Below are 25,220 nucleotides of genomic sequence, written 5' to 3'. Positions count from 1 at the left end.
GACATTTAAAACACCATTGCATGCAGTGGATCATATGCCCCAAGTTGCAGATCAGCATACACGGAAGCTTGCCAAAGTCACAAAGCCTTCTCTTCTTGGACTCTAGTCTAACGTAGCAGCTCTTCAGGCCACTCTGTATTGGGCCAGAATTGCTGAGGAATATGTTGCCTCCACAATCTAGAAACACATAAGGCACTTTGTCTCTTTTCTGGTTGGGCCAAATGCAACAACACAACTCATATTTTATATTGCAAGGATACATCTCATGCTTTACAGTACTGAGCCCCTAGAAATTTCATGAAGGTGAAAGGTCTTTGAGTTTTTCTCTTACCCAATGCATGCAAAATGACTTACTGGAGGAAACTGCCTTATATGATTGTGAAAGCAAGTCCAAAATCAATAGGGTAGGCCATCAGGAAGGGCAAGATGAAACTCTCAGTGTGATTTGAAGCTACTGTTCAATTCCTTAGGACTTTCGATTGGTTGCATAAAGACAATTCAGATTATCTAGGATAATCCCCTTCATTTAAAGTCAACTACTCAGGGTACTTGGGTGGCTCAGTGGGTTAAAGCCTCTGCCTTCGGCTCAGGTCATAATCCCAGGGTCCTGGGATCCAGCCCCGCATCGGGCTCTCTGCTCAGCAGGGAGCCTGCTTCCCTTCCTCTCTCTCTGCCTGCCTCTCTGCCTACTTGTGATCTCTGTCAAATAAATAAATAAATAAAATCTTTAAAAAAATAAATAAAGTCAACTACTCATGAACTTTAAGGACATCTGCAAAACATCTTCACAACAACACTTAGATTAGTATTTGATTGAATAACCAGGACTATAGCCTATTCAAATTGATATTCACTGTAATTTTTGCACAAAAATTTATATACCTCTGGAAATTTTTCTAAATTTTTAAAAATTATGCAAAGTATATATGATCCCTAAACCATACCTAGCTCTGCATCACTTCAGAAATTCTACCCGATACTCCACTGATTTCTAATAGGTTAGAAATTACATGGAATAGCAAGTGTAATCAACTATTTGAAGTAAAATCTGTAAGACCAGTTTATCCTAACTTTTCATTCCCATTTGTTTCAGCCTAAATTTAACTACCATTCTAGTTTCACCATATTTGTGGTTTATTATTTTCAAACTGCTTCTTTTGATGCACCAATGAATATGTATTATGTCAAGGGGAGAAGGAATTTAAGTTTACCAGGCATAATGGCATTGAATACTAGACAGTTTAGGGGTAGAAAAGTCTTGCTTGAAAACTAGGTTTCTGGAATTAGGAGAAAAAAAAATAGAGTTCTAGTAAAAATCATAACCAAAAAATAAAAGAAAAATGGAAAAGGAAAGAAAATGCATTTTTTAGCCTCTTCACAATTTTGATTTTGAGGGGAACTTCTTCATAAGCATACAGGAATTATGCTATAATCACTAGATCTTTGGATTTAATTGGATTTGAATTATCATAGAAGTGAAGGGCATTGCTGTTAACCCTCAGGTTAGCTATGTCTGATGCTACTGGTGTGAGATTTAGTTTGCTGCCTTAATGTGGAGTCTCAAAACTGAGACTTTTCTCCAGATTATGTTTCTTAGTTGCCTGTGGTATGAATAAAAAGATTCCTTCTTAGCATTTTTTTTTCACCGCAGGAAGAAATGGGACTTTCAATTGAAGTTAGTGTACCTTAATCTAACCCAAATTACCCCCAAAGGGCTAAACATCCCTACTACCCAACAGTATATCTTTTTGATGTCTCCTGAAATAGCTGTTTAGACTTGGAAAATAAGAATAGAGGCGAGTTCCTCTGGGTTTAGTGTCAAAGGAAGATTTGCTCTGTTAAGCCCCATGAATGCAAAAACTATTCCTAACTTTTGAAGTAATTTTCCCCATCTATGAGATGAGACACAATACAATTCATTTTATTCATTTTATTATAGCAACTAATTCTCAGAGATATGAATTTAGTTTTGAGTTCAAACCATACATAGGCATGGATTTATATGCAAAACAAATCAGTGAAAAAGTTAAAGGTAGGTCATTGATACTCAATATCAAAGCAATAGGATGACTAAAAATATAGAAAAAAAACATTTCTTCCAATTTGTATAGTAACCACATGATCTATTATGGGATTTAAATTCGATGTAAAAGTTTGTTATTTTATTTTTGAAAAATTAAATTTATTTTTCCCTAAAATGATTAAAAAAATCACTAAAGAATGTCTTGCATCACTTTTATTACAATAGTAATTACCCAGGCAAATGAAGCAAAGGAATTTAAGAAAGAAATCTTCTTTGTGTACTTTACTCCTAAAGAGGCTTTATTTTTTGTTAAGATTTTATTTTATTTGTCAGAGAGAGAGAGCAGTCACAAACAGGAGAAGCATCAGGCAAAGGCCAAGGGAGACACAGGCTCCCTGCCAAGCAAAGAGCCCAAACCAGGACTTGATCCCAGGACCCCGGGATCATGACCTCAGCTGAAGGCAGAAATTAACTGACTGAGCCACCTGGGCTTCCCATCCTATAGAGGCACTAAAACAATATTTTTCAAGTAGATATTTTTTCCCCTCAAAAACATTTGGCAACATAAGAAGATGTGTTTGAATGTCACAACTGTGGTAGGAGGGTTAGAAAGAGGTGAGTATGCTGCTGTTGGCATCTAGCAGGTAGAGGACTTGGAGGGTATACACCATTTCACAGAGCACACTAAAGTCCCCTCCCAACAAAGAATCATCCACCCAAAATATCAATATTGTTGAGATAATTTCTTTAAAAGCAATGAAATGAAGGTAAATGATGTCTATTTGAATTCCCAAGAATTATGATCATACTAATGACAGAATGCTGTATGCAAAACTGCTTCATAAGGTCTGACTAAATGGCAGTTACATGCATAAAAGTTTCTTCGAAATAGGTTCTGTTTAATTATTCTGTCCTCATAATAACCTTCCCTACCCCTCTTTGATTTATTAAAAAGTACTTCATAAGCCATGGCTTCCTAAATATTTATTGCCATGAAAACCAGAACATCTCTATACTCTGCCTTTGCTTATTTTTCCTTTATTTTTACTTCAGTCATTTTATATATGATTTTATATCATAAAGGCATTTTATATCTTCAAAATCTTATATACATACATTCAATACCCATTTATTAGACATATTTTATGGTCCAGAAGTTCTCTGTATCTATATATTTCTATATTCTGAACCATAATTTATGGTTCAGAAGTTACATATATATATATATATATATAGAGAGAGAGAGAGAGAGAGAGAGAAAAGAAATAAGAAGAGGATATCATAAAGAAGTTTGATAACCTGTGGAGATTTAAAAGGAAATCAACTGTGAATTAGGACTTGAAGTTAAGGTTTAAAAATGGAAGTGCCAAGGAGGACAAATATGAAATGAGAAGGAAAGTGGAGACAAAGGAGGAGAATGGTAAATGAGTGAGGTAAATTTGAAGACTAGGAATAAATCAGCTTGAATGAATTAGCATTTTTTTGTAAATCATATGGAAAGATCAATGTGCATATCCTATGAATTGATTTTGAGTGTGAAACTAAGAACTCATTTTGTTTTTGTTTTTGTTTTTGTTTTTTAAACAAATGGAAGATGGTAGACATCATTTGATCTGGAGAGGCATCATGGTCAAGAAATGTTCTAGAATTGCATATCTGTTTGTAATATGTCAAATAAAATTTGCATGGGAAAAGAGGCTGGTAACAAATTACACAATGGAGAATTAATTTTAAGAGGAATAGTAACTCCAGAGATAAATATGGGAAGTCAGGTAGATTTTAACTGTGGAGAAATATAGATCAACCAAGGAAAAAGCTTTAATGACTGAATATTGATGTATATTACACTTAGGAATTAGGAGGAAGATAGAATCGTAAAAAATTGATCCAAGCAGTTAACGATTATACAGAGAAAAGAAAATACAGTTTAAAATCAGTTAACTACATCTAAAATGATGTTGTATTAATTATTGCAATGGCATGCTGTCATGATTCACAATTATTTTATTTAGAACTGCTGTTTCTCAGCTGACAAGCCAGATTGGTTCAGGATTTTCTATTGGATATAGACTATCTGTTTATATTATAGACTGTTTATATAATACCACGAGAGAATGGATTGGGAGATTTTGTAACTTTTATTTCAGCATTGGAAGTTTTTAGGAGCAAAGAAATAATTTTGTCCTTTATTTTACTTCAGTTTTTACAGAAAATCTTAATGCAAATGTATTTGCTGGTTAAAACAGTAAAAGGGCTTGGACATTTTAAAATGTTTTTCTGTTTGTTTAGCTTTGTTTGCTGTTACATATGTACTGACCAATTTAGTCCTTCTAAGACAATTTTATACATATTTCCATAATTCATTTATTCCCTCAAAACTCTATTTCATATAGATTTCCAAAATAATTAGTATGTAAATGAACATAATATCCTTCAAACTGAGTCAGATTAATGGGCACTGATATATTGGAGTTCATGAGTAGGCATTTTACAATCTGTCAGTTCTTTTGTTAATGCAAGTGCTATAGATATAGACCAAAATAGTTTCATTAATATGGCTATTTCCTTTGTAATTCTGTTATGGTCACTTTGCCAAAAAAGCATATCCAAGTGGCTGTTATTATGTATCTATGCATATTTTTTTCCTTTTCCTTTATATCCTTGTTTAATACTCAGTGGAACATTTTCATCTAAAACCTTAAGATTTTCTTCAGCTCAGAGAAATTTTCTTTGTTTTGTTTTGTTTCGTTTTTTAAGATTTTATTTATTTATTTGACAGACAGAGGTCACAAGTAGGCAGAGAGGCAGGCAGAGAGAGAGAGAGAAAAAGAGAGAGAGGGAAGCTGCCACCCCCCAACCCAAGCAGAGCCTGATGGGAGGCTCCATCCCAGGACCCTGAGATCATGACCTGAGCCGAAGGCAGAGACTTAACCCACTGAGCCACCCAGGTGCCTCGAAATTGTCTTTGTTTCTGTAGTGGCCATTTTCCCTCTTATTTCTTTCATATTTTTCTAAAAATTTTATTAAACGGTTTCCCAATTTTATCTTATAATTTACACTTTTATGTGCTTGATCAACAGAGCTAAGGGAGAACAGCAGCAAGCACCCTAACCGATGGAAAAATATTTACCACACAAATGAAAGTGAAAAAAAAGCTGAGGTAGTGATACTTCTTTTGGACAAAATAGGCTTTAAAGCAAAAACTGTAACAAGAGACAAAGAAGGGCACCGTATAAGCATAAACAGAACAATCCAACAAGAGGATATAACAATTGTAAACATTCATGCACCCAACATAGGAGCACCCAAACATATAAAGCGACTGTTAACAAACATAAAGAATTTGGAAATAATTCAATAGAAGTGGGGACTTTAACACCTCACCTACACAATGGAAAGATAATCCAGACTTAAAATCAACAAGGAAACAGTGGCTTTGAATGGCACACTAGACCAGATGGACCGAGTAGATACATTCAGAACATGCCATCCCAAAACAGAGGAATATACATGAATATATATTCTTTTCAATCGTAGGTGGAACATTCTCCAGAATAGAACACCTGTTAGACCACAAAACAAATATCAACAAATTCAAAAAGACTGAAATCATTTCATGCATATTTTCTGACCACAACAGTATGAAACTAGAAATTAATCACACACACACACACATACACACACACACACATAAACACATCTGGAAAAACACAAATAGATGGAGGCCAAGTAACCTGTTACTAAACAATGAAGGGTTCAACCAAGAAATCAAAGAGGAATTTAAAAAAAATACATGAAGGCAAATAAAAGTAAAAACACCACTTCTGAAAATTAATAAAACTTGGGGTTTTATTTTTTGCTTTTGTAAGACATCTGGTAGGAAATGAAACCAACAGAGTGCACACACCAATTATTTCATCAAAAAGATGATTATTTAGTTGTGGGAGGGGGAACATATACAAAATAATAGTTCTTTTTATCCTGAGGTGTAGATACAGCCCTGCTATTTAATAAATGATGGCCTTTTGATAAACAGCTCAAAATCTTGGCATCTTCTAAAAGGAAGGGATAGAGTCTGTATATTCTGGATAGGATAACTAAGAAGATAAAAAAACAATTATATAAATCCGTTTTAAATATGTCAAGATATCATACCAACATGTATATTATTTACTAAATGAATATATTTTTATCTGACCGGACAATTTCTGATTCTGATCATATCTTGCATCAGAATGCGTCTGACAATGGAGAGGGAAAGCAGCACTGACAGTGTGAATACCTAATAGGATGAAAAGTATTGTCTGGTTGCTGAGAGTCAGGGAGTTAGACAGAAGTTTCCACATTAATAATACCAAGCACATGGACACAGAAGCATACTTTTGCTTCCCTTATTAATAAACCTAATGTTCTGACATGTGCATGCCTATGACAGTAGGTGTACAATGGACATTTTATATGCTTTAGGAAAGCAGAGAAATGACATTCAGGTGCTGATACCTTCAATCTTACCTTTTCATCAAAAGTAGCAGATTCAAGTTGGAAAAGTATAGACAAAAATATTGAAAAGTGATTGTCTGCATACTTCTAAAAAGACAAGTTCTTTTCCCCAAACCATCTGCCATGTAATCAGATTCTCTGGTCATCACAGACAAACTCAGTCAAATCAAAGTACAGATGGTCGTTTATTACAAAACAACACAGGAGGCTTAGAATAGATGATACATTTGGTCATTTTTGCACATAAAGTCTCTGATTAAGTATGAAAAATGTGAACATTTGTTTATCTTGGAAAAACTGCTATTACTTGTCAGGCATGACCAATTAGTTATTTCTAAACTGTTATCCATATAATTAAGAAAAACAACCATCTGTAAAGTCAGAAGTTTGTGTCTCTTTTCTGATCCACATGTAAATGTAATTTCTGTAAACTGCTTTACTTAAAAGAGAATTATCAAACAGGATAAAAGAGATGCTAGAAACGGATGAATTCTATAATTTCTGTCCTGTTTATTTTCCCACTTATGAAAGCAATGCTATTGTGGTCGAAGTAAGGAAAACTGATAGAGCATTATAAGGAATTTTACTAGGATGTATGTTTTTTTTAGATATAAGGTATGATTGCTATAAAGAAATGTGAAAATGTTGCCAAAGAAAGCTTTACTTTTTTTTTTTAAATCACACTTCAGCATTTTATATACTTAAAATGGGAAAAAAGAAAATATGGTCAAGTCCCTGAATATAACTTCATTGAAATTCAATTTTAATGAGCATCTATATGTTGCCAGGTATATGCATGCACTTGATAGTAATATATATAATAAAATATTAATAAATATCATGTGCTAAATGTATCTTACATATTTAGCTAATCAATGCAATATTTATAAAATGCTTATTTATATTCCATTTTTATCAACCAGCACTCTTTATATCAAGAATTATTCCTATCTTACAGCATTTAAAATCAAATTGTGAGTGAATGAGCTAGTCATATAAAATGCAATTTCTTATTTCTTTGTTTTCTCAGTCATATTCAACACTTTTCCTGAACTCCCAGAATGGCCGTGGAGGATGTCACAAAAAAAGAATTCACGCATCACTTACCAACTCCAGATGTCCCAACACCTACTGTTCTTGCTGTGTAATCATATACCCAGCCGTCTTTTCTTTGTTTCACCTAGGCTTTTTAATGTTAAACATTTCAAAGACTATAAATTCTATTTTAATTGAAATTATTAATGCATTAAGAAAAAGTACTTAGATTATAGCTCTCATAACCAATTACTCTTGAATTTTACTACTCAAATTTGAAAGGGCCAGTAAAAAATGAAATTCCACAGGAGGTTGTCAGCAGAATCAATTGCTTATTTAATGACTTCCAATTACTTTTAATTAGTCACAAAATAAGGAAATTCAAAATCCTGGTAACATGTCATTTATAGTTTATGTGTGAGTAACAAGTATTTCTGCTATGTATGAATAATCAGTAGTGAATATTTCACATTTTAAACTTGTAAAATATAATTGGAATATTTAGTCAGGTCACTTTCTACATCTAATGTTGTATGCTATATTTGAAGTTTGTTAATTATATAGAAGCACTTCTTAAAAATTGAAACTATCTTCTATTCTTTGAACAGAAAATATTTAATAGTGGAAACATTAATATAACAGAAAAAATGAATTCTCATGTTCATTATAAAGACAGGTGCTGTGGAAACAGATTGTTAGACATTTGTCATAAACTAGACTTCATTCTTGCAACACTTGTCAAATGATTTCCACAGCCGACCTCAAATCCATGAGGCAGTGTTCTGTGTGCTTCCTGGCTCAGTCAAATCCTGGGATAAGCAAGAAAAAATATTCATAAACTGCCATAGGATCATGTGCAGGAGTTGTAAAATATATGTTTCTCAATATAGAAGTTACTATGTGAAGGAAAAATTCAATGGGATAAAATGAGTAAGTATTTGAATGACGTGAACAGATAAAGAGCAGTATTGGTAGTTTTTAGGTATTAAAAGAAAACTGAAACTTAAAAATAATCCTTTTCCATTGGCACCTTCTAGATTGGTTTCTTTGAAATATTTTGATGCCAAGGGAGCTTTCCTTATGTAGCTAATTATTTATTAGTTAATAGCACTAAAAACAACAATAACAAACCTACTATAATTTAATGAAAAATAACTATAATATCCTAGACAATAAAAAAGATGCAAATAAAGATATGGCCTTATGGTTTTGGTCATCTTTAATGCCTGGTTTAAGAGAAGACAACTGAATGCTCACCTTTACTTTTGCATTCAAACTACTGTGATACCACATATGATGTAGCACCCAAAAACAAAGAGTTGTAAGAGAACTGAGAGTGAAAAAGGCAAATAATTTCAAGGTATTATTATGAAACTGATAGTTTTGGCAGCACTTAACCACAAAGGGTTTGAGAACTCATACGTGGCCTCAGAAAACACTGTGAGAAACATTTTATAAAGCACATATAACATACAAATGCCTTCAAACCAAAAGAAAGTGTTCCAGACTTGATAACCCTGTATAATACATGTTGTATTATTCATACCTGATTTTATGTATCAGATTAAAGTTACATTCATGAATGTGTCAGTATCTGTTATATCTATTATCTATATAACCATTTACAACTGAATAGACAAAGATACAATGCTAAAAATATTTTAAGTTGAACAATGATGAAAAATAATGTTTTAATTGTATAATATTACTGGAAACAAAGAAGATATTAAGTTGAACATTATAATATTTATCTAAATTAAAAAATAGAGCATTATACTTTTGGTTTCACAAACTGATATAATAGTTTACAAGATATCATCTGGATTACAAAGCAAACCCTCTAGTTTAATGCCTTAGCTTAAAACACAAATCCTGTTTCTTATTTTTTTTTTGTAACACTAGGCAATATTGATGTATTTTATACTCATTCCTTGGCATAACATTGAATACGAGTTTGTAAAACTCTCAGATGTAATCAGCTATGGTAAACAACATCGTAGAGCATTTAGAATCCTACTACTCACAATGCTAAATTCTAATGAACCATAGGCACCACATCAATGTTCATTCACGTTATTTTCACCACCTGCTACCCTGCCAAAAAGCAAAGGAAATTTGCCATCAGGTTTTAAATGGGATGAATTAATTCTTCAGTGAGGAATGCAGCTAGAAAATAGCATGCATTATTAAATGATTTGCGTAGAAATCCCATAGGATAATTCTTATACTAAAACTGTGCAATAATGCCATGCTCATCAGATCAGAGTAATGATGTTTCATAAAATAAATAATTAGTGAATAAAGTGGTGAACAGAAGAAAGACAAATATGAATTTGTTGACTAGATCTGGAACAAGCTGATGATTAAGTGAGAACTGAACCAGTGTCAGGAACAAATGTGAAGCAGTTCTTGTGATGGCATCCGGAAAAGAGTAAACTGTGCTAAACTAAGAAACACTGACTTGGTGAGACCTTTGTTAGCCAGCCAAGGCCAGCAGAAGGCTCCCAAATGGACCATCCACTTAACAGGTGAGATCTTGCTTTCTAATGTGAATAAAAACTCACAGTCAGCACCAGTTAGTTTTTAAATATTAAATTTCTTTTCCCTGTTATCCAATCTTTTACTATAGATATGTTCCTTTGGGATGACCATTGCAGGTTAATATAGCAAAACACCACAAGGATCCATGATTTTTGCCACATAAAAACTAAATTGACTAACCAACACACTCATTCACTTTAAAATTTCCAGAAGTTAAATTTTAAAATTGACAATTAAAGTGATTGGATTGATTATCTTTAAAAGTGAGAAGGAAAAGCTATTAATTCTCTACATGTTAGAACTTATTTCTTTTCATCTGATTATTATTTAGTTACTTTATACTCGTCATTGTTATTAGAAACAAGAGGGAAATCATACTTTAAATATACATTTAATATGGCAATATATAATTTGTTATGATTTACTGCTATTAACCATAATTTTATTGTTAAAACACACACATATACACTTAGATAAAAAGTTAAAAAGCTGAAAATTAAAATATGCATAAAAAGTACCTCACTGAAATGGATAACAAAAGACCAGTAAGTGTCAGTGTCTGGCTATAGTGATTTCTTGACAAAATCACAGGTAAATTTTGGGTTTATATATTCCAGAACATTTATCATAAAGGGATCAAATTTCAGATTAGCCTATTGGCAATGGACTTTCCTTATTACTTCTTCTAACTAAAATTTCAATTGACACTTTTTTTTTTTTTTTTTTTGCTACCTAGGTATTAAGGAAGTCAGAAATTAGGTAATCAGCTGCCCTCTACATTTGGAACAAGGACATCAGAAGGACTGAGAACTGCAGAAGTCTGGGCACCTAACGACTTTGTCCAAGCCCTACACTAAAAGATGTGTCCATACTCTAATGTGGCTTCTAACATCATAAGGCCTTGTCCTTCAGATGGCACATACCCCACCCCAAAAAACTTGCCTGCTTGAGAAAGATTAGTGCTGCAGTAAAATTTACCATTTGTTCTAGCAACACCTATGACAGGCCCCTGACCTCCTTTTCTTAGAGCATTTATTAAAAAGAGCTTACAATTGTGAATATGTGTCTCTTGCAGAAGAATCTCTGTCAAGGACCTGAGAACCATTTCTTTGAAATGTAGTCATTTAGAAGGATAAGGCCTCTCTCTCCCAGGCTGTGTGGGAAGATGGAATCCTAACTTGGGTAACTGTCAGCTAGCAGACACAGCTTGCCTAATCACATTTACACTGACCAACCCATTGTACTTTTACAATTCTATGACTCTATGGAGCTCACATTCCCTCTCACTTATTCTCCTGAAAACAGCCAGTCACCACTGCACAAATCAAAATGGATCTCAGCTTTTCCCCCTACTATCAGTAGTTACTGAAAAAAATCTTTTTCTACCACTTTAACAAATGTCTGGCTGTTGTTTACCATTGAAAGTATCATAGGGAATGTGTCAGCATAGGTAGGAATAAATACATGGAAAGGATGGATAGAAAGGAAGAATGAGAAAGCACATGTGAGTCATTTAGGAAAAAGATAAAACCTAGTTTCTATTTCCTCTCTAAAGCATGTGGACCTTGGCTTTATAGTCAGTCAAATACCAGGGAAGTATTCCTGTCTGTGCACTGAATCTCAGACATTCTCACCATCTAACTAATCCTGGAACCCAGTCTTTCCCCACTCATGCTTCTTCCATACCAAACGTCTTTTATTTTCAAAGTCACAATTAAATGTGTTGCTCCTGACTTCCAGTCTCTTCACAACCCTGCCAACAGCCCACAGTGGTCATTTTTGTTGACTTTCTATTATGAGGTAGCAGAGCTCCCTGAGTTAAAACAGTAAGACCGCTTAGTGATTTGGATTTGGTAGTTGGAAACATTGGATTTCTAGTCATATCTGAGATGTGAAAATTGATAGTATGTCACAGAAAAAGGTCATGACAGATCTCTCTAAAATTAAATTTTTAAAAGGCTTTTATGCCTTTAGGTGAAATTTACCTAGACATTCAAATCCTTAAGGCAGATAGAAATTATCAAATATCCCAGAATGATAGAGGAATAGTGGAAGTAATTGGGTTGAAATATCTTCAAATTTCTATTTCACATTTCACCTAAAAAGTAGAAAGTTGTAACATAAAATAAAGTTTACTTTAATAAATATTGTTATTAGTTCAAGAGTTAAATAAAGTGAAAAATAAATCAAATGGGAGTATTTTCTCAATTTCTATAAAAGACACTAATTCAGTCCTCATAATAATGGTCAATATTAATTACAGAATAATTTTTTGCTCTATTTATCTGTGAATATATTTGTTTTAGATTACTTAGGCAACTGGATGTTACAAATACAATAATCTACAGAAAGCATATAATTTGTTAACATTTAAGGATTTGTTTCTCCTTTCACTATCACACATTTCAAAGGAGTATTGTAAAAAGATTCACTTTGCCAAAAAGGAGATACAAAATTCCAAATATGGTTACCTGGAAAATATTTTATACTGACATAAAAGACAAATATTAATACTGGATGCATTTTTCTATGCCAATTCTATTAAGAAAGCAGTTGTTCCATTACTAGACACTGTTGGTATTATGAATAGATAAGTGTGTGCATAATGTGATTTCAAAAGCCCCCAAAAGACTCCCATTTGCAATCTAAAAAAAAAATCATAAATCTATTCACCCTATTCATCAATGCCTCATGTTCTATGAACAATTTTTGGAAAGAATTCTGGACTCATTAAATGTAGCTACCGTGGGTGATAGCAAAAATTTATACTGATTAGTCATTCATACTTTAAGTGAATTTACAAACTCTGTGAAGAGCATATTTGCATTTAGATGCTGTAAAAATTGAAAGTAATAATAATCTTTATTTGTTTCAAGGTTCTTTTCCCTCCATTATACATGTTCTCTTTGGGTGAAACTTCTAGAAATTGTAAATGTTAATCTCACTTAAATCCAAGGCAAGATAGAGACAAGACAGAGTGGATATCACTTTTCTTTTCTTCTTTTCTTTTCTTTTCTTTAATTTTTTATTTAAAGAGAGAGAAAGTGAGCAGGGTTGGAGGGAGGGAGGGAAAGAGAGAGAAAGAATCTTAAGTAGATTCCACGCTCACTGCAGAGCCCAAGGCAGGGCTCTATCTCACAACCATGAGATCATAACCTGAGCCAAAATCAAGAGTCAGATGCTTAACCTACTGAACCAATCAGGCATCCCATGGGTATCATTTTCATAGAAGATTTAATTTTATCGACATAAAGGGTAATCTTGTGTGCTACATCCATATTTTGTTAAAATTGGGGCACTTGGGTGGCTCAGGGGGTTAAGCCTCTGCCTTTGGCTCAGGTTGTGATCATGGGATCCTGGGATTGAGCCCCACACTGGGCTCTCTGCTTTGTGGGGAGGCTGCTTCCCCCTCTCTCTCTGCCTACTTGTGATCTCTGCCTGCCAAATAAATAAATAAAATCTTTAAAAAATTATTTTGTTAAAATTTTAAGTTATATTGATTAACATTTTAGGTATACCTTAAAAAAAAAAGCATTTGTTTGAGAGGGGAAATAAGTGGGAAATATATTTTATCTTACTGCTTTTATATATTTGCTTCCACATTATGAAAAGCCATAAAACAATAACCAAAAGAAAGGGTGGGCAGTAGGAGAAGAAAGAAAGAAAAGGGAAAGGGAACACTTCATCTCATGACAAGAGTGGAAATGGAAAAATTCATTTGATGTAGTCAAATGTTTTCCATGAATTAGATGGGATATTCACATTAATAGCATTTTTTATGCTTGTCTCAGGTCCTTGTATCAACCCTCATCAAATGGCATCTCATGAATGCAGTGTGCCACTTGGAGGCAGATTATAGGGCATGTCATTATGATGCTGAAATTCTTATGCCCGAAGATTGATAATCTTAAAGGAGGTATCTCATCACTTCAATTTAAAATATTGAAATTTTTCTATAAAAAGTACATGGGCTTCAATATTTAACAGGAAAAAAATACTAGTTTATTATTTTAGCACTAAAAGATGAAAATAGCCTTTTCTCACTGATGTATATTTAGGCATTGCAAAATACACAATTTTTTTGCATATAATTTTGAAAAATGTGGATACCAGCACATAATTATTTAGTGTTTTAATTAGAAATAGATATGTGAATAGTTATCTTTAAATTGTATTCCTTGTACATGTAATGATAGATTTCTAAGTATTTCTGAATCATAAATTCAATACTTTGAAATATTCACTTTTTAATTGTATAGAATTTCTTAGGAAAGGAGAGCATTGTTATTTTGTTATATCTACCACTGATGAAGTATCCCAAAAATAATTTCATTTTTTTAAAGATTTTATTTATTTATTTGACAAAGAGAGATCACAAGTAGACAGAGAGGCAGGCAGAGAGAGAGGGGGAAGCAGGCTCCCTGCTGAGCAGAAAGCCTGATGCAGGGCTCGATTCCAGGACCCTGGGATCATGACCTGAGCCAAAGGCAGAGGCTTAACCCACTGAGCCACCCAAGTGCCCCAATAATTTCATATTTTAAAATGTATTTATAACTCTTTTGTCTTTGATTTTGGCAAGCATCAATAATATATATGATCTGTTCTTTTTTTATTTTTTTAAGGATTTTATTTATTTATTTGATAGACAGAGATTACAAGTAGTCAGAGAGGCAGGCAGGGAGAGAGGAGGAAGCAGGCTCCCTGCTGAGCAGAGAGCCTGATGTGGTGCTTGATCCCAGGACCCTGAGACCATGACCTGAGCCGAAGGCAGAGGCTTTAACCCACTGAGCCACCCATGATCTGTTCTTTAATGTGTTCTTGATCTCTCTGCTTGTTTCCAGTTTCTAGCATTTAATTTTTTTTTCGATAAATGTTGATTATTTATGCCCTACCATAAAGTTGTAAGCTGTATGAGAGCAATATGTGCTTTGTTATTACCCTCCCATCATTTTCGATAGTAACTAAAGATAAAAGTTGGCTAATATAACTGTTATCGTAGACTTTTAGGAGTCAGCACACTTAAAGGAATAAAATTATAACATTAATATGATAACAGTCCGTAATTCAGATTTTATGGAAGTTAAATAATATTCACATATAACCTTAGCTCATCTAAACCAAATGTTACCAGTGATTATTATAGATCCGTGCATATCATACAACGTAGTGCCTACTTCTGGAAACAGTTAATGAGTGCACCACCTTCATGACATAATTATCTGTCAAAGGCCTATTTCCTAATATCATCACATTGGGGGCTAGGATTTCAAAATATAATTTTGGGGGGGACACAAACATTAAGTCCACAACGAAGGACTCACCTCCAATGATCACCTTCTTTTGGATTTAAGTGGGTTCTATGATTGCTTTGAACAATATGAATCTTCCAGAGATTAGCAGCTCTTTTGTCTTGGACCACTTGGTCTTAGAGCCCTTAGCTTCCACGTGCAAAGTCCCATGACCTGCTGGGGAGACGATATAGAGAGAACCTGCAACTCTATCGAGAGGGAGAAAAATGGCCTAGCTAATTCCAGGCTTCCAGCCTTCCAGCCATCCTTGCCAAGGTATGAGGCATGTGAGAGAAGACTTTTTGAACCTTCTGAAAAGAACCTTTGGTTCTTTTTGAACCCAATCAGTCATGAACTAAATACCACTGTGACATACAGATCAGAAGAATCCCACAACTCAGCCTTGTCCAAATTCCTAATTCACAGGTCAACAGCATAATGACTATTATTTTAAGCCACTAAAGTTTGAGATGTTTAGTTTTGTGGAAATAACTTTTAAACAGACCTAAATCAGTACTTTTGAGCTACTCAATCAGCCAAATTTCAGACTACCTGTACTAATTATATATTGCTATGTAATAATATTACCATGAACTTAGTAGGTAAATAACACACATTTATTACATCACAATTAATGTGGGTCAGGAATCTGCACACAGCATAGCTGGGTCCTCTGTTTCAGGGTCTCGTAAAGCTGCAATCAATATATGGGCCAGAACCGGGGTCTCATCTGAAGTTTGACTGGGACTGGATGTGTTCCAAGCTTACATGGATGTTGGAAAAATTAAGTTCCTTTTGGGCTGTCAAATTGAAAGCTTCAGTTCCCTACTGCTTCTTAGCTGGAGGCCACCTCCATTTCCTTGCCTGACCACTTCCTTCTTCAAAATCATTAAAAAGATAATCTTCTAGCTAGGTGATGTACAATCTTATGTCATGCAATCATGTACATATAATCACATACATCCATCACCTTTGCCTTATGCTATTGATTAGAAGTAAGTAACAGTTTCTGTCCATGTTTAGGAAAAGGGTTCATGCAGGGTATGAACACAAGGATCACAGAGGCCTGCCACACTGTCCTACACCTAGATTTTTTATGTGAAAAAATAAATTCTTTATGATTTCAGAAAACTTTTCCTTTGTATTTATTGTTACTTGTATCTGAAAATATCCTACATGACACAGCAACCAGAACGAACACAGATTAACAGAAAACTGATTAGAAAGTTTTGGCATTTTAAATTAGTAATAGATTCTGAAGCAATAGTGTTGGACTGAGGAATTTCCAAATCATAAATTATAATTTTGTCTCCATCAAAATAGGAATGGAAAATTTCTGGCACATGTTCCAAATGACTGCCCTCATTTCATTTCTGGAATTCTCCTAGCTACTGGATCTGTAAAATTTTAGTACAAAAGTAAGAGAGGTATAAAAGGAAGTGGCTGCTTCCTCAATGCAATGAGGACAATCAGAAAAAACAAACAAGACATAACAAACAAACAAACAAAAAAACAAACAAAACAGTTTGTTTCACATGGCAGTTGAGGCTGTAGTGACAAGGGAAGGAAAAATGTGCTCTAGTAAATCACAGACACCCCCGTATGCTACTTGCAGACTGTTGAAAAAGAAGGTGTTAGAACTCCTCCCATGATTCATCAACTGCAGGCTTCCCTAAGAGTCTCCTGTCAACTGCAAATTGTAGTCTGTCTTTGGCATGCTGTTGATGGAGTATCCGGAAGCATATGTGGCAAATGATCTTGGGAGAATGGGATCTAGGCACTGTAAGAGCAGAAGAGTTTCTTAAGACTGTCAAGAAGGACTGCAGAGGCAATGCTCTCTCTTATTAGTGTCTCTTAAGAAAAACCAACATTGGGATACCTGGGTGGCCCAGTCAGTTAGGCGGCTACCTTCGGCTCAGGTCATGATCCCAGCGTCTTGGGATCGAGTCCCATATCGGGCTCCTTGCCCTGCGGGCAGCCTGCTTCTCCCTCTGTCTCTGCCTGCCACTCTGCCTGCCTGTACTCTCTATCTCTATGACAAATAAATAAATAAAATCTTAAAAAAAAAAAAAAAAAGAAAGAAAGAAGAAAAGAAAAAACAACATTTAAGAAAGAGTGGCAACATGAAGAGCACAGACAGTAAGTAGTCTAGTTGATGGTCAGGACGTGGTCTCAGAAAACCAAAGAAAATTCAGCTAGTAAATGGATTGGGCCCTATGGCCATCTTGTCACCTCACTGAGGCATATGGGATCCTAAAGTGAAGAAGGTCTAGTGAAAGCCAAAAATGAAACATCAAGATGCTGATCACTTCTAACAAAGACTCTCTCCTTGCTCAAATATCAGTCAGGCTTCTCTGGGCCCTCTCCTCAAACAGGCCTCCATTTAGCCCCTGTCCTATCTTTGTCCTGCCCAGCCCAGTTGTAGCAAAAATCGTGCTGAGTCAGTTTAAAGAAAACTTCCACCTTTGATATCTGATCAAATTCCTTATCCTTCACCTTTGATGTATGAGTTCTTGACCACTCTTCAGCAAGAGTTCTGTTACGCTGGTGAAACAAGACTTACCCCTCCCTTTGATGTCTAGTTTTCCATGCCCTTGACTTTCTCACTTTGCTCATTGGCTGTAAATCCCCACCTGCCTTTGTTGTATACAGAGTTGAGCTTAATCTCTGTCTCCTATTCTGAGAGTCTTGATACCTCTCACAAATAGTCCTTAATAAAAGCTTCCTTACTATTTTGAAGTATCAGAATATTTTTGTCTTTAATGTTGCTGGTCTTGAGAATATGAACAGAGCCAGACACATCAATCTGTGGAAACCTGAGACTGAAAAAAATAATGACTTGAAGTATCAAGTGGACACTGATGGGGAAGAGTTGGAAAGCCAACTCGTATTACTTACCCAAATGGAACTTTCACAAGGGTACCCTCAGGCTCATTTCTAAGTTAAGAAGTGCATTCATCATCTATGGATACTCAGAGTGAAGTCTGTCCCATGTTTAGAATATCAGATCTTTGAGCTCATTTCTAGAGGAAAAATACACTCTAAGCAGTATTATCCGTCAAAATTAGGAAGAGAATTCACTTTTTCCTTCTTGAAAAGCATGAGGGAAGGATTAGCCCAAAAGCTTTGCATAAGATACATACAGGTAAATTTGAATAGTTTTGGGAGCAAAGGGTATACTAAGAATAACTAATAATTAATATTTGATATATTAATTTATTCACCAGTATGTAGAGTTTATTTTACTGATGGACATATAAAATATGTCTATTTAAATTATTTTTATAAATGGGATGATTTAGCAATATAAAAATATTTGTGCAATCATTTCTCCATTTAAAGTAACTTAGTAGGAAAATTTTCTTGTATATATCCTTGTACTAGAAACCGCTTTTTCACTATTTCTGGATTTAACATCTTATCATTTATATTTTTCTCTAGAAACAACATCTTTTTTTGTATTGTTTTATTGTTTTTCTATTTGTCAAAATTACCCACAATCTCTCCAAAGTTCTATTTACTGAATAATAAATATAATATTATTGGCCATTTCAGCACTCTATATATGAATCTATTTTATCAGAACCTCGTTCTATAGTGGCTGAGGTCTCTGGTGAATTTAGAGAAAATTCTGACAATAAAAAGTATTCTCAATTCCATTTTTATATTGAAATTTACACGAATTCCAAACAAATTATTTTCACACATACACATTTGCCTCACTTCAGGAAGATTTCTTGAAAAAGTATTACAATAAAATTTGTCATATAACATGTCTATAATTCTTTACAATATCTTATTAAATTTTTATTATAAAACTAAAAGCTTTCTAAATTTTTTGTTAATTTTCTATGAATGAAATATTAATCCAGTAAAATATAGGAGCTCCATCAAAAATATCACCCTGGGAGGTTGAGAATTATGAAGGTTGCTTTATAGAATTCCAAATAAAAAAAACCTCCACATAATTTTTCTCCATAATGTTTCCTTCTTCCCTTTCTTGTTCATGTGTATGTTCTAATACATTCCTGTAACATTGCTCTTAAAAATTGCATATCAACACATCCTCTAAAACTGAAAATATTTGTTGTTCCATTATTTGATTATTAGATTAAAAGTTTACAAGTAGTTTTCAAAAAATACAAACAAAATTTAGTGGAATTATTTACAAAATGTCAAATATAATAGTTGGACACTCATTTTGTTTTGCTTTGTTTTGTTTTCATTTTATAATTTTTAAATAAAAATTCAAATATTTCTAAGTTGATTATTGGCCAGAAAAATAGCAAGCAATTTAGTGTCATGCTGAAACATACACTTTATATTTGATACCATATTTCACACAAAAATGTGTAGTTCACTTATTCTATTTACTCATCATATATACATATTTTGATAATAATGTATTCTATCACTAGTGGTATGTAACTACTGCTTCTTCAGAAATAATATGAATTTTGTATACATCGAACCAATTACATTTCTGTTCCATGTTTCCTTATGTTACCATCAAAATACTTATTTATATTTTAGTCCAAAAATAAATTACTTTATTTTCAATCTAGTATACAATTAATTAAACTTATAATCATATTGACAATAATCTTAGATATTATATATTGATAGAATGAACTTCCAAATGCTTTTCTTTGAATCTGTGAGGTAGGTGAAAATCTCAAATAATGATTGAAGCTGATTTTTTATTTGAAACATCTGATGACACTGACATAAACTGAACATTATTTAGCATTTGCATATTTTGTCTTCTCCTCAAGGAGCTGACATAGCAAAGATATTGCTTCACTTTTAGTATTTGCAGTTGAAAACATGAACTTGAAAATAAGTGATACTATTTTAGAGGTATATTTTGATTCAAATTATAAGCCATAATTTACAGAATACTTGGTGAATGCAGTTCTGCAACTGAACATGTTAAATTGTCCTATCTAGGCACCAAGTCTCTAAAATAAAGAAAACTTTCAAGTAGTTATTAATGTATCTTCTACAGATTTGTTTCTTCTGGTTTCTATATAGTCAGTGATAAAGCCCCATGTTCCATTAATTTTTCAGATTGCACATACATCATCAACTGCTAATATTCCTGAGAAATGGAAATTCAGTACTTAAATATTCATTAAACATTTTTCTTTTAAGATTTGCATTTTTATCAAGTTTTTCATTTTAATTCCAGTATAGTTAATATACAGTGTTATTTTAGTTTCAGATATACAATATAGTGATTCAATAATTCTATACATTACTAGTCAGTACTCATCATGATAAGTGTACTTTTAATCCCCTTCACCAATTTTACCCACACCCTACCTACCTCGTCTCTGATGTTTTATTTTAAATGAGTACCATCAGTTGAAGTTATTATTTTTTTTTTATTTTTCAACGATAACATTTTTACTTGAAGGATACTTCAGAATACAGGATTCTAAAAGATATAGATAAAACATTCCATCCAAGGAAAATAGAATACACATGTTTTTCAAGTTCATGCAGAAGAATCCCCTGGTTAAATCACATTAAAAAAAATAACAGAAATTACAATTTTAAGAAGACTAAAATCACACCAAGTATATTTTCAAAAATACTGGTACAAAACTACAGGTCAACAATAAAACAAAGCTGGCAAATCTACAATGTAAATATTAAGAATTTAATATGTAAATTTTAAAAAGATTTTATTTATTATTTGACAGAGAGAGGGCACAAGCAGAGGGAGTGGTGAGGGAGAGGAGAAGCAGGCTTCCTGCTCAGCAGGGAGCCCATATGGGCTCTATCCTAGGACCCTGGGATCACGGCCTGGGCCAAAGGCAGAGGCTTAACCAACAGAACCACTGAGGGACCCCAAATATGTAAATATTAAACAACACAATAATGCACAAGCAATGGGCCAAATAAAAAATCTAATGGAAATCAAAATATGTCTCAAAAGAAAACCAACACACTATTTCAAAACCTATGAGACACAATAAAAGTTGATGTTAGACTGAAATTTATGCTATAAATGGGTGTATTCAGGAAAAGAGTTCAAATAAACAACTTAACATTACACAACAAGGAACTAGAAAAAGAAGAAACTTAGCTGAAATTTAGTAGAGGAAGGAAATAACAAAGAAAAATCATAAATAAATAAAATAGAGACCGAATGAACAATAACATAACATTGAAAGTAATGACCAGTTTTGCCAAAAAATAAAATAAAATAAACAAAATAAGGAATGCTTTAGCTACATTAAGTAAGAAAAAAAGAGAGAAGACTCAAAAGCCAGAATGAGAAATGGAAGAGAAAATAATATTTTTCAAACTAAATTAATATCCACTACTTCCTTCATAAACTTGATTGATGTCATTAACTTTGATGCACTCCAATAAGGATTTCTCACAAACGTGAGCTGATAAAAAATGTTGATGCCATTAACTTTGATGCATTCCAATAATGATTTCTCTTTAAAACAAATGCAAGATAAAGCTCCAAAGCCTAGAATATAAAGGTGATTTTTATTCCACCTGGCTTCTTAACAATAGGAGAATTTTGGCCATTAAGAACAAAATGCAGGAAACACCTCAAAACTTAAAAGAAATATAAATGTTGATCTTACTAATGTTGGACTTAAAAATTTGGTGGTTGAAAACTTGCTGGTAACCTACAGATTTAATAGTTCTAATTAATATTTGCTAAGTAAGAACAGAGAAGAGTAGTTTTTAAATCCATGTTTCTAGTTTTTTAGAAGTGTCCAACTAATGAAGATACTTATAAAGAGAAAACACTTTATATAATAGTGTGAAAAGGGATCACACATATTTTATAAAAAGATATCTACTGAAAAATAATACTTAAATTGATATTATATAAATGGAATAGATTCTTTAGCCAAATAATTGCTCTTATTAACAAAACGGTTTATCCATTCATATCCTGATTATCATCTTAATGAATACTTTAGATCAATGTTTTATCTATTATTATATTTACTACAACCACATGTGCTCTAGAGTGGCTTCTGGATAGAATTTTTTATTATATGTGAAATATATTTATTCAAAATATTTCTCATGCTTTAGTTTAAAAAAAAATCATGTAAGATTAAAATTTCCCTGAAGAGCTTAATGAAGTAAACTTGTGGATTTTACTGATGCTAAAACAGGTACTGAATTCAAATACCAAAGTCCCATATGAATAAACAGGTGAAGTATTGTGGTTTATAACTTTCCTTTTAATCACTCAAAAACTGGGCAAGCCACCTAAGACATCTGGCAGTAATAGTATTTAATTTTCTTTTCAGGGGCTATTTTCCTCTCCTCTTCCATGGCTATTTCAAAAAAGAGACATGATTTTTTTATTGAATTTCTCTTTTGTCTCTTCACACCTTTGATAAAGAAACACATAAACACATACACACATACATCAGTAAATATCTATGTGTTTCTACATAATGTCTGTGTCTTCTTTTTCTCCCTCCCCCAACCCTCCTCTTTGGATATATATGTTCCAGGCTTAGAGTTTATTACATGTAATGTGTTCTCTCTTTTTCTCTCCTGTTCACTTGTTCTCCCCTCTCTTGTTTTCTTGCACAGTCCTATTTAAGTTGGGAAAGCTACAGGAACTAGCAACAATTAAGTCTCCTACAGCAGCTGCTCCATCATTACAGAGCAGTAACTGTTTCTTCCTGTCTGTGGGCAATCTAAATGGTGCTTTTCCTTCCATGATCTATGCAAAGCTGTGCAATCTACATTAGCCATTTCTCAGTGGGCAACAAATGTAGCAATAGCATTCTCTACTGAAATAATTATGTTGCTCTCTCCTGATCAAAAAGTTTCTCTGTATAATAATCTAAAACTACTGTTTGCTGTCTATAGAATAGGGTTAATTTAAGTTTTAAAGGAAGAAGTAGTATTCATTTTTATTTTAAACTTTTAAAAAATATTTAACATGTGGAGCCATTATGACCCCATTACAACACCTCCTCACCCTCAGTGATAGCAAAACCACTACAGCTTTTCCCATATATACAGCTGTGAAACATTAATTAATTTATTCATTGGACAGCAACTATGTGCCAGATTCTATTCTAGGTAGTGGGACTTCAACACTGAGCATAAATTTCTATTTTTTTAAGATTTTTTTTTTTTAATTTGAAAGAGAGAGAATGAGAGATAAATATCACAAAAGGGGGGGTGGTAGGGCAGAGGGAGAAGGAGACTGCTCTGAGCAAAGAGCCAGTTGCAGGACTTGATCCCAGGATCCTGGGATCATGACCTGTGCCAAAGGCAGACATTTAACATACTAAGCCACCTAAACACCCTATACAGTTCTATTTTAAAGGAACTGGCATTCTGACGGGGTTGGAAAAGATTCACCAAGTTACCTAAATTACTTAGGTGGCCAAGGGGATCAGATGCTAAAAGCCTTGCAGTGGAGTGCAGGGTATAATGGTGACTACTGGGGAGGCTCTAAAGTTTGTGGAGGGGCATTAATAATAGCAACCCAATGTTGTTAAATACAGTGAGTTGGAGGAAGAACAAGCAAATCTTCTCCACCAAATGCAACCTATCACACTTTTATGGATATTTTCTTTTAAATTTTATTTATTTATTTGATAGAGAGAGAGAGTGTGTGCAAAGCTGAGGGGAGGGGTAGAGGAAGAAGCAGACTCCCTGCTAAGCAGGGAGCCTGACACGGGGCTGGATTCCAGGATCCTGATATTATAATCTGAGCCAAAGGCACATGCTTAACCTTAACCAACTGAGCCACTGAGGAGTCCCTGCTTTTATGGATATTTAATTGTGCCATCACCTAGCCATAGTATTATCTGGTATAATAAATAGGTGAGAACTTTAATATCATAAAAACTTCACTGCTTCAAATAGACTTGACCCATATCTTATAAGACCTCAGGAAAAATAATTCTACTTCTGTACATGCCAAAAGTAAATGCATGACATGAAGTAATCACTAATTTCATTTTGCTATTTCTTTAAGTAATTATACACATATATTAATATATTAATGTATAATATTATATACATGTATTAATTAGATCTAGCTGTTTGATGTTCAGAGGCAGCTTCAGAATCCATTTCCTGTAATAATATACAGGATAACTTTGATTTGTGCCTATATTAAGGCTTTAGAATTCCTAAAGGCAGAATTTCAGTGAGCAGCTTGCATAGATTTGACATTTATGGAATAAATGAGATCAAGTTAAAATATTATGTGGAAATATCTTTTAAGCAGTGATGATGGTACTGAAAACAAAATAGAATTTATTTTAATCTAATATGCATATGATACCATAAAGCCATTGTTTTAATAAGCAACAATCAAAATTTACTTAGTTCTCACTCTGTAAAATCTTCAAAGGAAAATTTATGAAGTTTCAGTTGATAAAACTCCAAAGAAAAGGCAAGCAATCTTCAGATGTAATAAACTTTCAATAGCAAAAAAAAAAAACCAAGAAAAATAACATTGAGGGGCACGTGGGTGGTACAATCAGTTGAGCATCCAACTTTTAGTTTCAGCTCAGGTTCTCCCTGCCCTTCCTCCCCCCCAGCTCTCACTCTCTCTCTCTCTAAAATAAATAAGTATTTTAAAAAATAATATTAATATCTCCATAACGAAAATTGGAGATTATCATTTATTTAGAATCAAAGATATATCTATATCTATATCTATATATATAGATATAGATATATCAGTATATATATATACCAATACCTGTAGGACAGGTAGGACAGGTTACATGTTATTAAAAGTTTCAGATAAAATATGATTATATATGTTCAAATACTATGCCAGTGAGGGTTTACCTAGGATAGAGATT

The sequence above is a fragment of the Lontra canadensis genome, unplaced genomic scaffold (assembly GCF_010015895.1).
Source record: "Lontra canadensis isolate GAN:19392208 unplaced genomic scaffold, GSC_riverotter_1.0 scaffold1, whole genome shotgun sequence".
Lineage (NCBI taxonomy): Eukaryota > Metazoa > Chordata > Mammalia > Carnivora > Mustelidae > Lontra > Lontra canadensis.
This window is presented reverse-complemented; position numbering follows the sequence as displayed.